Source organism: Oryctolagus cuniculus, chromosome 1 (genome assembly GCF_964237555.1).
Source record: "Oryctolagus cuniculus chromosome 1, mOryCun1.1, whole genome shotgun sequence".
In the NCBI taxonomy this organism is placed as follows: Eukaryota; Metazoa; Chordata; class Mammalia; order Lagomorpha; family Leporidae; genus Oryctolagus; species Oryctolagus cuniculus.
The window spans coordinates 155,073,118-155,083,125 of NC_091432.1; positions in this window are offsets into that span (position 1 = coordinate 155,073,118).

Here is a 10,008-nt window from a genome sequence, read left to right on the forward strand (position 1 = left end):
GTTCACAGGGAAATTGGAGACAAATTTCAGAGGCCTCAAGACCAAAGGTCAACAAGGAAGGTGAACCAAGATGAGATTTTGGGATCTCCAAGCAAACAATGAATGAGCTGGAGAATTGGGAGAGGTCCCTCTTTGGCACTTCCTTAAATGTCTAAATTTTTTTCTCAAGCCAAGCATTTGGCCTAACAGTTAAGACACAGGTTAAGATGCCCATGTCTCACAGAGAATGCCTAGATTTGATTCCTGGCTCTAGCTTCAGCTCCAGACTCCAACTTCCTGCTAATTTGGACCCTAGGAGACAGAAGTGATGGTTTAATTGGTTGGGTCTCTGGTACCTATGAGGGAAACATGGATTGAGTTCCTGGCTCCCAGCTTTGACCCAGTAGACCCAGTGGGACATTGGGGAACTGAACCTACAAATAAGAACACACTCTTAGTCTAGTACCTGCTAACACTAACCGATAGAATAAATAAAGGGGAGAGTGATCCAACGTGGGAAGTGAGATACTCAGCAGACTCATAGAATGGCGGATGTCCTAAATAGCACTCTGGCCTCAGAATCAGCCCTAAAGGCACTCGGATCTGGCTGAAAAGCCCATGAGAGTATTTCAGGCATGGAAAGCCAAGACACTCTGGCAAAAAGATCTCTGTGAGTGAGATCCCAGTGGAAAGAACAGGTCTTCAAAGAGGGAGGTGCCTTTCTCTGAAGGGAGGAGAGAACCTCCACTTTGACTATGACCGTGTCTAAACAAGATAAGAGTCGGAGAACTCAAGGGGCTTCCATAGCCTTGGAAACTCATGACTGGTGCATAGGGAGATTACTGATGCCATAAACAGGAGTGTCAATTTGTAAAGTCAACAACAGGAGTCACTGTGCACTTACTCCTCATGTAGGATCTATGTCCTTAATGTGCTGTACATTGAGGCTTAATGCTATAACGAGTACTCAAACAATATATTTCACTTTGTGTTTCTATGGGGGTGCAAACGGTTGAAATCTTTACTTAATGTACACTAAACTGATCTTCTGTGAAAAAAAAAAAAGAAAAAGAAATTATCAATTCCCAACTTGACTCTCACTGGGATTAAACATGACAATAGGTCTGATCTAATTTCATCATCATTTTAAAAAAAATCATCTATTATTTTTCACTTTATGTTTATGTGTGGGAGCAAACTGTTGAAATCCTTACTTAAGGTATACTAAGCTGATCTTCTGTTTATTAAGATAATCAAAAATGAATCTTGATGTGAATGGAAGGGGAGAGGGAGTGGGAAAGGGGAGGGTTGTGGGTGGGAGGGACGGTATGGGGGTGGGGGGGAAGCCATTGTAATCCATGAGTCGTACTTTGGAAATTTATATTCATTAAATAAAAGATAAAAAAAAAGAAATGTTGTGGAAAATTAAAACAAGCTAAGCATAAAAATGAAAAAAAAAAAAATAAGAACACACTCTCTACTCTCTCTTTCTTTTCTCTCTCTCCACCCTCCAAACCCACCTCTTAAGTAAATTGTTTTAATGTTTTAAAATTTCCTTCTCCAACATCAAAGTGTCCAGGAAGGAGTAAGTAATGGAGAAGTTGCTCCTGGATCCTTCCCTAGAGCCGGTCTCAAGCTTCTGTCACCTGAGAACCTCCTAGAACAAACATTAACCAATCTGTTGCTTTATTAAATGATTTATTGTCTTCCCTCATTTAGATGATTAGCTACTTTAAGGGAGAGACCTTGTCCCTCAGATTCCCTGTTGGATCTCAGCTAGAGCTTTGCCTCCAATGGAAGAGAAGATCAATAAACATTAAGTGAATGAATAAATGGCTTGGTACTGGAGTGTTCAGCAGATGTGAATACAGCTCCATTCAAGTTGAACACATTCACATATTACACCCAGTTTCATATGAAGCTTTATATTAAATACCAAGGAACAGCTATCTGAAAACAAACCATAGCTCCTGCTCTCCAGGAATATGTGGTCTAACAGAAGAGTTAAATGAGTGTTAAGTGACATCAGTGGAATGGAGATGTAGACTCACTCCTCCATGCTCTCATTTCCCATAGAAACATTGAAAAACAAGCAGAAATTGTCTAAATCAACCTTGTCAGAGTGCTAGCAGACATACACTGAATGAAAAAGTCACTTCACAATTTTAGGAAACTGTGTGGTTTTACAGCTGTTTTAGTCTTGAAACAGTGGCTGCCTCTATTCCCAGTAGAGGGTTCTATTCCCTGATTCTGGAGGACAGGGCAGAGCAGACCCTATTCGCAAACTATGCTTCTGTGCATTCTAAATGGCCTGGGAATGATCTGAAAGATAACTATCTCTACATTCCTAACTCAGAAATCAGCCAGTAAAGGCAATATTCAAAAACACTCTAAGCCAAAGGGACATCTCTCAGACGCCTGGAGCAAAAAAATATAGTCAAAATACACAATAGACTGCCTGAGACAAAAGCTGGGGAGAGTTTCTTTGGGAAATTAGAACATTCAAAAGCAAATATGTGCCATGGGAATTGAGAAAGTCATATGGAAGGGCAAGACACAAGCAGAGAAAATACCTACGAAGACCCTGAACCCACACAGAGCTGATCTGAAAAGCTGAAAGTGCTGATTTTACACTTTTGTGTCTCTCTGGCTGTTTGTTTTTAGCTCCTAGAATTCAAGGAAATCTCTGTGAAAACAGCAGCAGAACATAAGCTAAAGGATGAGACTTTGGTATCCTCACATGATAAGGAACACAGTCTTTGCAACAGCAGTTTGGAAAAGTCACTAAACAGACTACCACAGCCTTCACAAAGCAAAAGGAAACAAACAAACAAAAGCAAACTAGGGGGAGTAGGATCTGATTTCCAGAGTTAGCACATGAGAATATTTAAATACTTGGTTTTTGACAAGAAAAAACACAAAGAAACAGGAAAGTATAACTCATTCATAGGAACAAAATTTATTACTGAACAATCACTGAGGAAAGCCATACATCAGAATTATTAGACAAAAGTTTGAAAACAATTGCTTTAAACACATAAAAAGAGCTAAGAGTAAATATAAGGAATTAAAGGAAATTATATTATGAAATCAACATATGAACAAAATGAGACTACCAATAAAAATATATAAAATATTAAGAGGAACCAAACAGAAAATCTACACAGAAAAATACAATAACTGAATTGAAAAAAATTATGAGTTTCAAAATCAGATATGAAAATGCTGAAGAATGAAAACAGGACAACTGGGCCGGCGCCGCGGCTCACTAGGCTAATCCTCCGCCTAGCGGCGCCGGCACACCGGGTTCTAGTCCCGGTCGGGGCGCCGGATTCTGTCCCGGTTGCCCCTCTTCCAGGCCAGCCCTCTGCTGTGGCCAGGGAGTGCAGCGGAGGATGGCCCAGGTGCTTGGGCCCTGCACCCCATGGGAGACCAGGAAAAGCACCTGGCTCCTGGCTCCTGCCATCGGATCAGCGCGGTGCGCCAGCCGCAGCGCGCCGGCCGCGGCGGCCATTGGAGGGTGAACCAACGGCAAAGGAAGACCTTTCTCTCTGTCTCTCTCTCTCACTGTCCACTCTGCCTGTCCAAAAAAAAAAAAAGAAAAAAAGAAAATAAAAAAAAATAAAATAAAAAGAAAACAGGACAACTGAAAATATTGAGTCTGAGGAGCAGAAAGAAGAAAAATGAAGACAGGTGACTAGAGCCTGAGGCTCTACAGGGTTTTAGCAAGAGGACCAACCTATGCACCACAAGAAGAGAAACAAAGGGGTGGAAAGTATACTTTGAAAAATATTAGCTAATACTTTCCAAATCTGATGGAAGACCTGAATCTTCAAGTCCAATAAGCTCAACCAAGTCTCAGTACGACAAAATCGGAGACCCACACTAAGACTTATTATAATCAATCAAAAGGCAAAGAAAAAGAATATTGACAGCAGCAAGAGAGAAGCAACACATTCTGTATAAAGCATCCCCAGTCAGACTAGCAACTGATTTCAGAAATCATCAGAAACCGTTCAGGCCAGAAGGAAATGAGATAAAATATTTAAAGTGCTAAAAGAGAAAAAAAACTATCAACTAAGAGTTCTATAACCTACAAAATAATTCTTTAACAATTATGGAGAAATCAAGACATTCCCTGATAAATAAATAAACAGTTCATTACTGTTAGACTTGATCTACAAGAATATTAAAAGAAGTCCTTCATGTTGAAATGAAAAGACACTAAACAGTAACTCAAAGTTATATTTTAAAAAATAATAAACATTTCTAATAAAAATAAATACACTGGAAAATATGAAAGCAAATTTAATTATATATGTAGCCTGGAACTCCATTTTATACTTCTTACACAATGTAAAAGACAAATGAATAACCAATTATACCTTTATGTTACTGAATAAAGATTTGATCTTATGACAACTATATAAAGTAAGAGAGGATGAGCTGTACAGAGGCAGAGGGTTTTTTTTTAAGATTTATTTATTTATTTGAAAGATACAGTTACAGAAAGAGAGAGAGTGGAAGAGACAGAGAGATCTTCCTCCTGCTGTTTTACTCCCCAAATGGCTTCAATGGCCAGAGATGAATTGATCAGAAGCCAGGAGCTAAGTGGGTGGCAGGAACCCAAGCACTTGGCCCATCTTCCACTGCTTTCCTGGGCACATTAACAGAGAGCTGGATAGGAAGTGGAGCAGCCGAGACAGGAACCAGAGTCCACATGGGGTGCCAGCACTGCATGCAGTGGCTTTAGCAGCTGTGCCACAGCGCTGGCCCCAGATGCAGAGTTTTGTATGCTATTGAAGTTAAGTCGGTACAAGTCCAAATTAGATCATTATTCATTTAGGAGGTTTAGGGTAATTCCTATAAAATAACCACAAAGGAAATATTCTAACTCATCAAGTCCCAAGTTTTCAATTCTGCAAATACTTTAATGACATAATATTTATTTCAAGGTTGCAATAAGTGGTATAGTTATTGCTAAATTTAATTTTTTATAGATTTTTTTATATAGGACAATGGAATATAACTGATTAAATATATACACAAAAGGAACTGAGAAGGGAACCAAATTGTTCACTACAAAAAAAATCAACTAACCAAAAAGAAGTTAGTAATGGAGGAAATGGGGAACTAAAATAAAAAGTATAATAGATACAGAAAACAAAGTGACAACACTAAGTTCTTCCTTATCAGTACTCATTTTAAATGCAAACATATTAAACTATAATCTAAAAGCAAAGACTGGAAGAATGATGAAAAAACATGATCCAGTTATACATTTTTTAAAGATTTTATTTATTTATTTGAGAGGTAGAATTACTGACAGAGAAGGAGAGACAGAAAGGTCTTCCATCTACTGGTTCACTCCCAAAATGGCCACAACGGCCAGAGTTGAGCTGACCTAAAGCCAGGAGCCAGGAGCTTCTTCCGAGTCTCCCATGTGGGTGCAGGGAGTCTGGTTTCCCAGACCATATCAGAGAGCTGGGTCAGGAGACAAGCTGCCAGGACTAGAACGGGCACCCATAAGGGATTGCCAGCATTGCAGGTGGAGGCTTAGCCCACTATGCCACAGTGCCAGCCACCCCAGCTATATTTTTGTGTACAGAAAACTCAAGATGCAAAAGCAAAAATAAATTCAATGGAAAAAATATTAAATGTAAAAAGAAAGCTGGGATAACAATATTACTATCATCCAAAATCAAAATCAGTTAAAAGACAAAAAGAAAAATCATCAAGATATAACAATTATAAATATACATGTAGCAGAACACAGAGCCTCCAAGTACATGAAACAAATACTGAAAGAGCTGAGGTGGAAAACAATAGCTCAACAACACTTGGAGACCCCAACATTTTCAATAATGGATAGCACATCTAGACAAAAGATCAATAAGGACATAAGAAACTTGAACAACAGCATAAATCAACTAAGTCTAACAGACATACACACAACACTCTGTCCCAAAACAACAGAATACACATTCTTCTGAAATGCACTTGGAGCATTTTCCAGAATAGAGTATATGTTAGACCACAAAGAATTTTACATAAATCTAAAAACATGAAAATCATACAAAGTATCCTTTCCAATTATAATAGAATAAATCTAGAAATCCATAGCAAAAGGAAAACTTAAGAGCTCACAAATATGTTTAAATTAAATAACACATTCTTTTTTAAAAATTTATTTATTTATTTATTTGAAAGGCAGAAATAGAAAAAAGTGAGGAGTTGGGGAGACAGAGAGAAAGAGATCTTCCACCCACTGGTTCACTCCTTGAATGACTGCAACAGCCGGGGTAGGGCCAGGCTGAAGCCAGGAGCCAGGAGCTTCTTCCAGGTCTCCCACATGAGCGCAGTGCCCAAGGACTAGGCCCATCTTGTGCTGCTTTCCCAGACTCATTAGCAGGGAGCTAGACTAGAAGTGGAGCAGTCCAGACTCGAACTAGCACCCATATGGGACACCAGCACTGCAGGAGGAAACTTAACCTCCTATGCCACAGCGCCAGCCCCAAATAACACATTTTTAAATAACAAATGAATCAAAGAAGAAATCACAAGGCAAATTATAAAAGATTTAGAAATAAATGAAAATTTAAAAATAAAAAGATGTGGAGTGCAGTAAAGGCACTCTTCAGAGGAAAATTTGTGGTTGTAAATAACTACACTTCAAGAAGAAATATCTCAAATAAGTAAATTAATTCTACACAAAGAGGAACTGGACATGAAAGAATAAATTAAACTCAAAGCTAGTAGAGGGAAGTGAATAATGACAATTGGAGTGTAGAAATGCAAAATATAGAATAAAATGATGACAGGGAATCAATGAAACAAAATTTGCTCTTTGAAAAGACCAACAATATTAATAAAACTCTAGTTAGACTTGACAAAGGGAAGCAAATATACAAATAAGTAAAATCAGAAATGAAAATGGAAACCTTACTACCATCTTTATAATCTTATAAAGATTATAAGAGAATATTATGAATGATTATATGCTGTTAGATAACCTAGAAGAAATGAACAAATTCCACACAAATTACCCAAACTTACTCAAGATGAAATAGAAAAATCTTAGCAGATGTATGAAAAAAGAGATTGAATCAGTAATCAAAAACCTGACAACAAACAAGAATACAAGACCAAATGGCATCCCTGGTAGAGTCCACCAAACTTTAATAGTTCACCAATACTTAAAGGATTAACATGATTCTTTCTCGCATTTCTAAAAAATACTAGAGGGAGATACTTCCCAACTCATTCTATGAAGTCAACATTATCCTGATACCAAAGCCAACTAATGTCATTACAAAGAAAAGACCTACAAAATGGAAGAACATCTTGTTCATGGATAGGAAAACTTAAAATTGTTAAGATATCAACACAACACAAAGCAAACTACAGATTATTGCAATCTCTTTCAAAATTCCACTGGTCTTTTTGGCAAAATGGAAAGGTCAGTTTTCAAATTCATATGGGATAGCAATGAACCTCAAAATATCCAAAAACAAGAAAAATGACAGAGGATTAACACATTACAAATCAAAACTCCTTACAAAGCTATAGTTATCAAAGCAATGTGGTACTGAAGTAAGGGGAAATCCCAGATCAACAGAATGGCATTGAGAGTCAAGAAACCTGTACCTATATGAGGATGGTTCCAAAATTTTGTGGAAAATGGAATTAAAAAATGTTTATTTTGCTACAAATGTAGTTTTGAAATTGATGCATAATTTTTCCCATAATATGAATTCCCCATGAACTTTTTTAAGTACCCTCATAAGACATAATAATTTTTGACAAGGGTGTCAAGTATATTTCACAGGGAAACAGCAGGCTCTTCAAATAAATAATGCTAGAAGTGCCAGCAGTGTGGTACAGACTGCCTATGATGCTGCCATCCTATATTAGAGTACTGTTTGAGTCCATGCAGCTCCATTTCTGATCCAGCTAACTAATAATGCACCTGGGAAAGCAGCAGAAGATGGCCCAAGTACTTGGGCCCCTGCCACCCACATGGGAAACCTGGATGAAGCTCCTGGCTCCTGGCTTCAGCCTGACCCAACCCTGACTGTTGCTCGCTCTCGTTCTCTTTCCATTTCAAATCAATAAATACATCTTTAAAAATAAATAAATTGGGGCTGGCACTGTGTTATAAAAGATCAAACCACCACCTGCCATGCAAGCATCCCATATGGGCTCCAGTTCAAGTCCCAGTTGCTCCACTTCGGATCCAGCATCCTGCTAATGTTCCTGGGAAAGCAACGGAAGATAGCCCAAGCCCTTAGGCCCCTGCAACACATGTGAGAGACCCAGAAGAAACTCCTGGCTCCTGGCTCCAGCCTGGCCCAGCCCAGCCATTGCAACCATTTGGGGAGTGACCTTGAGTACAGATTCTCTCTCTCTCTCTCTCTCTCTCTCTCTCCTTTCTCTCTCTCTCTCCCTCTCTCTCTCCTTTCTCTCTCTCTCCTTCTCTCTGTATCTCTGCTTTTCAAATAAGTAAATAAATATTTTTTAAAAACCAAATAAATTATACTGGAATAACAGAATTTCCACAAGGAAATGAATTAAATTGAATGTCTATATTATGTTACATATAAAATTTAGTTTAAAATGAATCAATAACCTAAGAGTGAAAATCATAAAACTCTTAGAAGAAAATATAGGGGTAAATGTTCATGGCCCTCGATTTGATAATGGAGTCTTAGATATGATTTTCAAAGCAACAACTAGGAAAAAAATGACTTTATCAATATTAAAACCTTGTGCGGCCGGCGCCGCAGCTCACTAGGCTAATCCTCTGCCTTGCGGCACCAGCACACCAGGTTCTAGTCCCGGTTGGGGCGCCGGATTCTGTCCCGGTTGCCCCTCCTCCAGGCCAGCTCTCTGCTGTGGCCAGGGAGTGCAGTGGAGGATGGCCCAAGTACTTGGGCCCTGCACCCCATGGGAGACCAGGAGAAGCGCCTGGCTCCTGCCATCGGATCAGCGCGGTGCGCCGGCCGCGGCGGCCATTGGAGGGTGAACCAACGGCAAAGGAAGACCTTTCTCTCTGTCTCTCTCTCTCACTGTCCACTCTGGCTGTCAAAAAAAAAAAAAAAAAAAAAAAAAAAAAAAAAAAAAAAAAAAAAAAAAACTTGTGCATCAGAAGACATTATCAATAAAGTAAAAAGACAATCTACAGAATGGGAGAAATATTTGTAAGTCATGTATCTGATATGTTTTTAACATACAGGATACATAGAGAACTCCTAAAAATCAAGAAACAAAATAACAAGCAACATAATTTAAAACTGAACAAAGTAAGAGCAGGTATTGTGGCTCAGCAGGTTAACCTACTGCTGGGATGCTCACACTCCATGTCAGAGTGCCAGTTCAAGTCCCAGCTACACCACTTCTGATCCAGCTTCCTACCAATGCATTCTGGGAGGCAGTAGCTGATGGGTCAATTGCTGAGTCTTCCATTATTGTAGGAGACCTGGATGCAGTTTCTGGCTCCTGGCTTTTGCCTGATTCAATCCTGGCTATTGTAGCCATTTGGGAATGAACCTGAGGTTGGATGGATGAAAGATCTTTCTGTTGCTCTGCCTCTCTCTCTCTCTCTCTCTCTCTCTCTCTCTCTCTCTCTCTGTGTGTGTATGTGTGTGGCTTGTTCTTTCAAGTAGATAAAAATGAATAAAAACACACATTATAAACAAAGTACTTGACTAGATATTTCTCAGAAGAGATTTACAAATGGCCAAAAAGTGTATGAAAAAATAATCAACATCCTTAGTCATTAAGGAAATGCAAACCAAAACCACAATGTAACCATTTCACATCTACCAGAATGACTATAATTTAAAGAAATTTAAAGGCAAGAAATAAGTGTTGACAAACATTTGGAAAGATTGGAACCCTCATACATTGTTGGTGTGAATGCAAAATAGTATAGCTGCTGAGAAAAACAGTTTGCTGTTTCCTTTAAACAGTTAAACATAAAATTACCATATGGCCCAACAATTGGTATAATACCTGAAAGAATTTAAA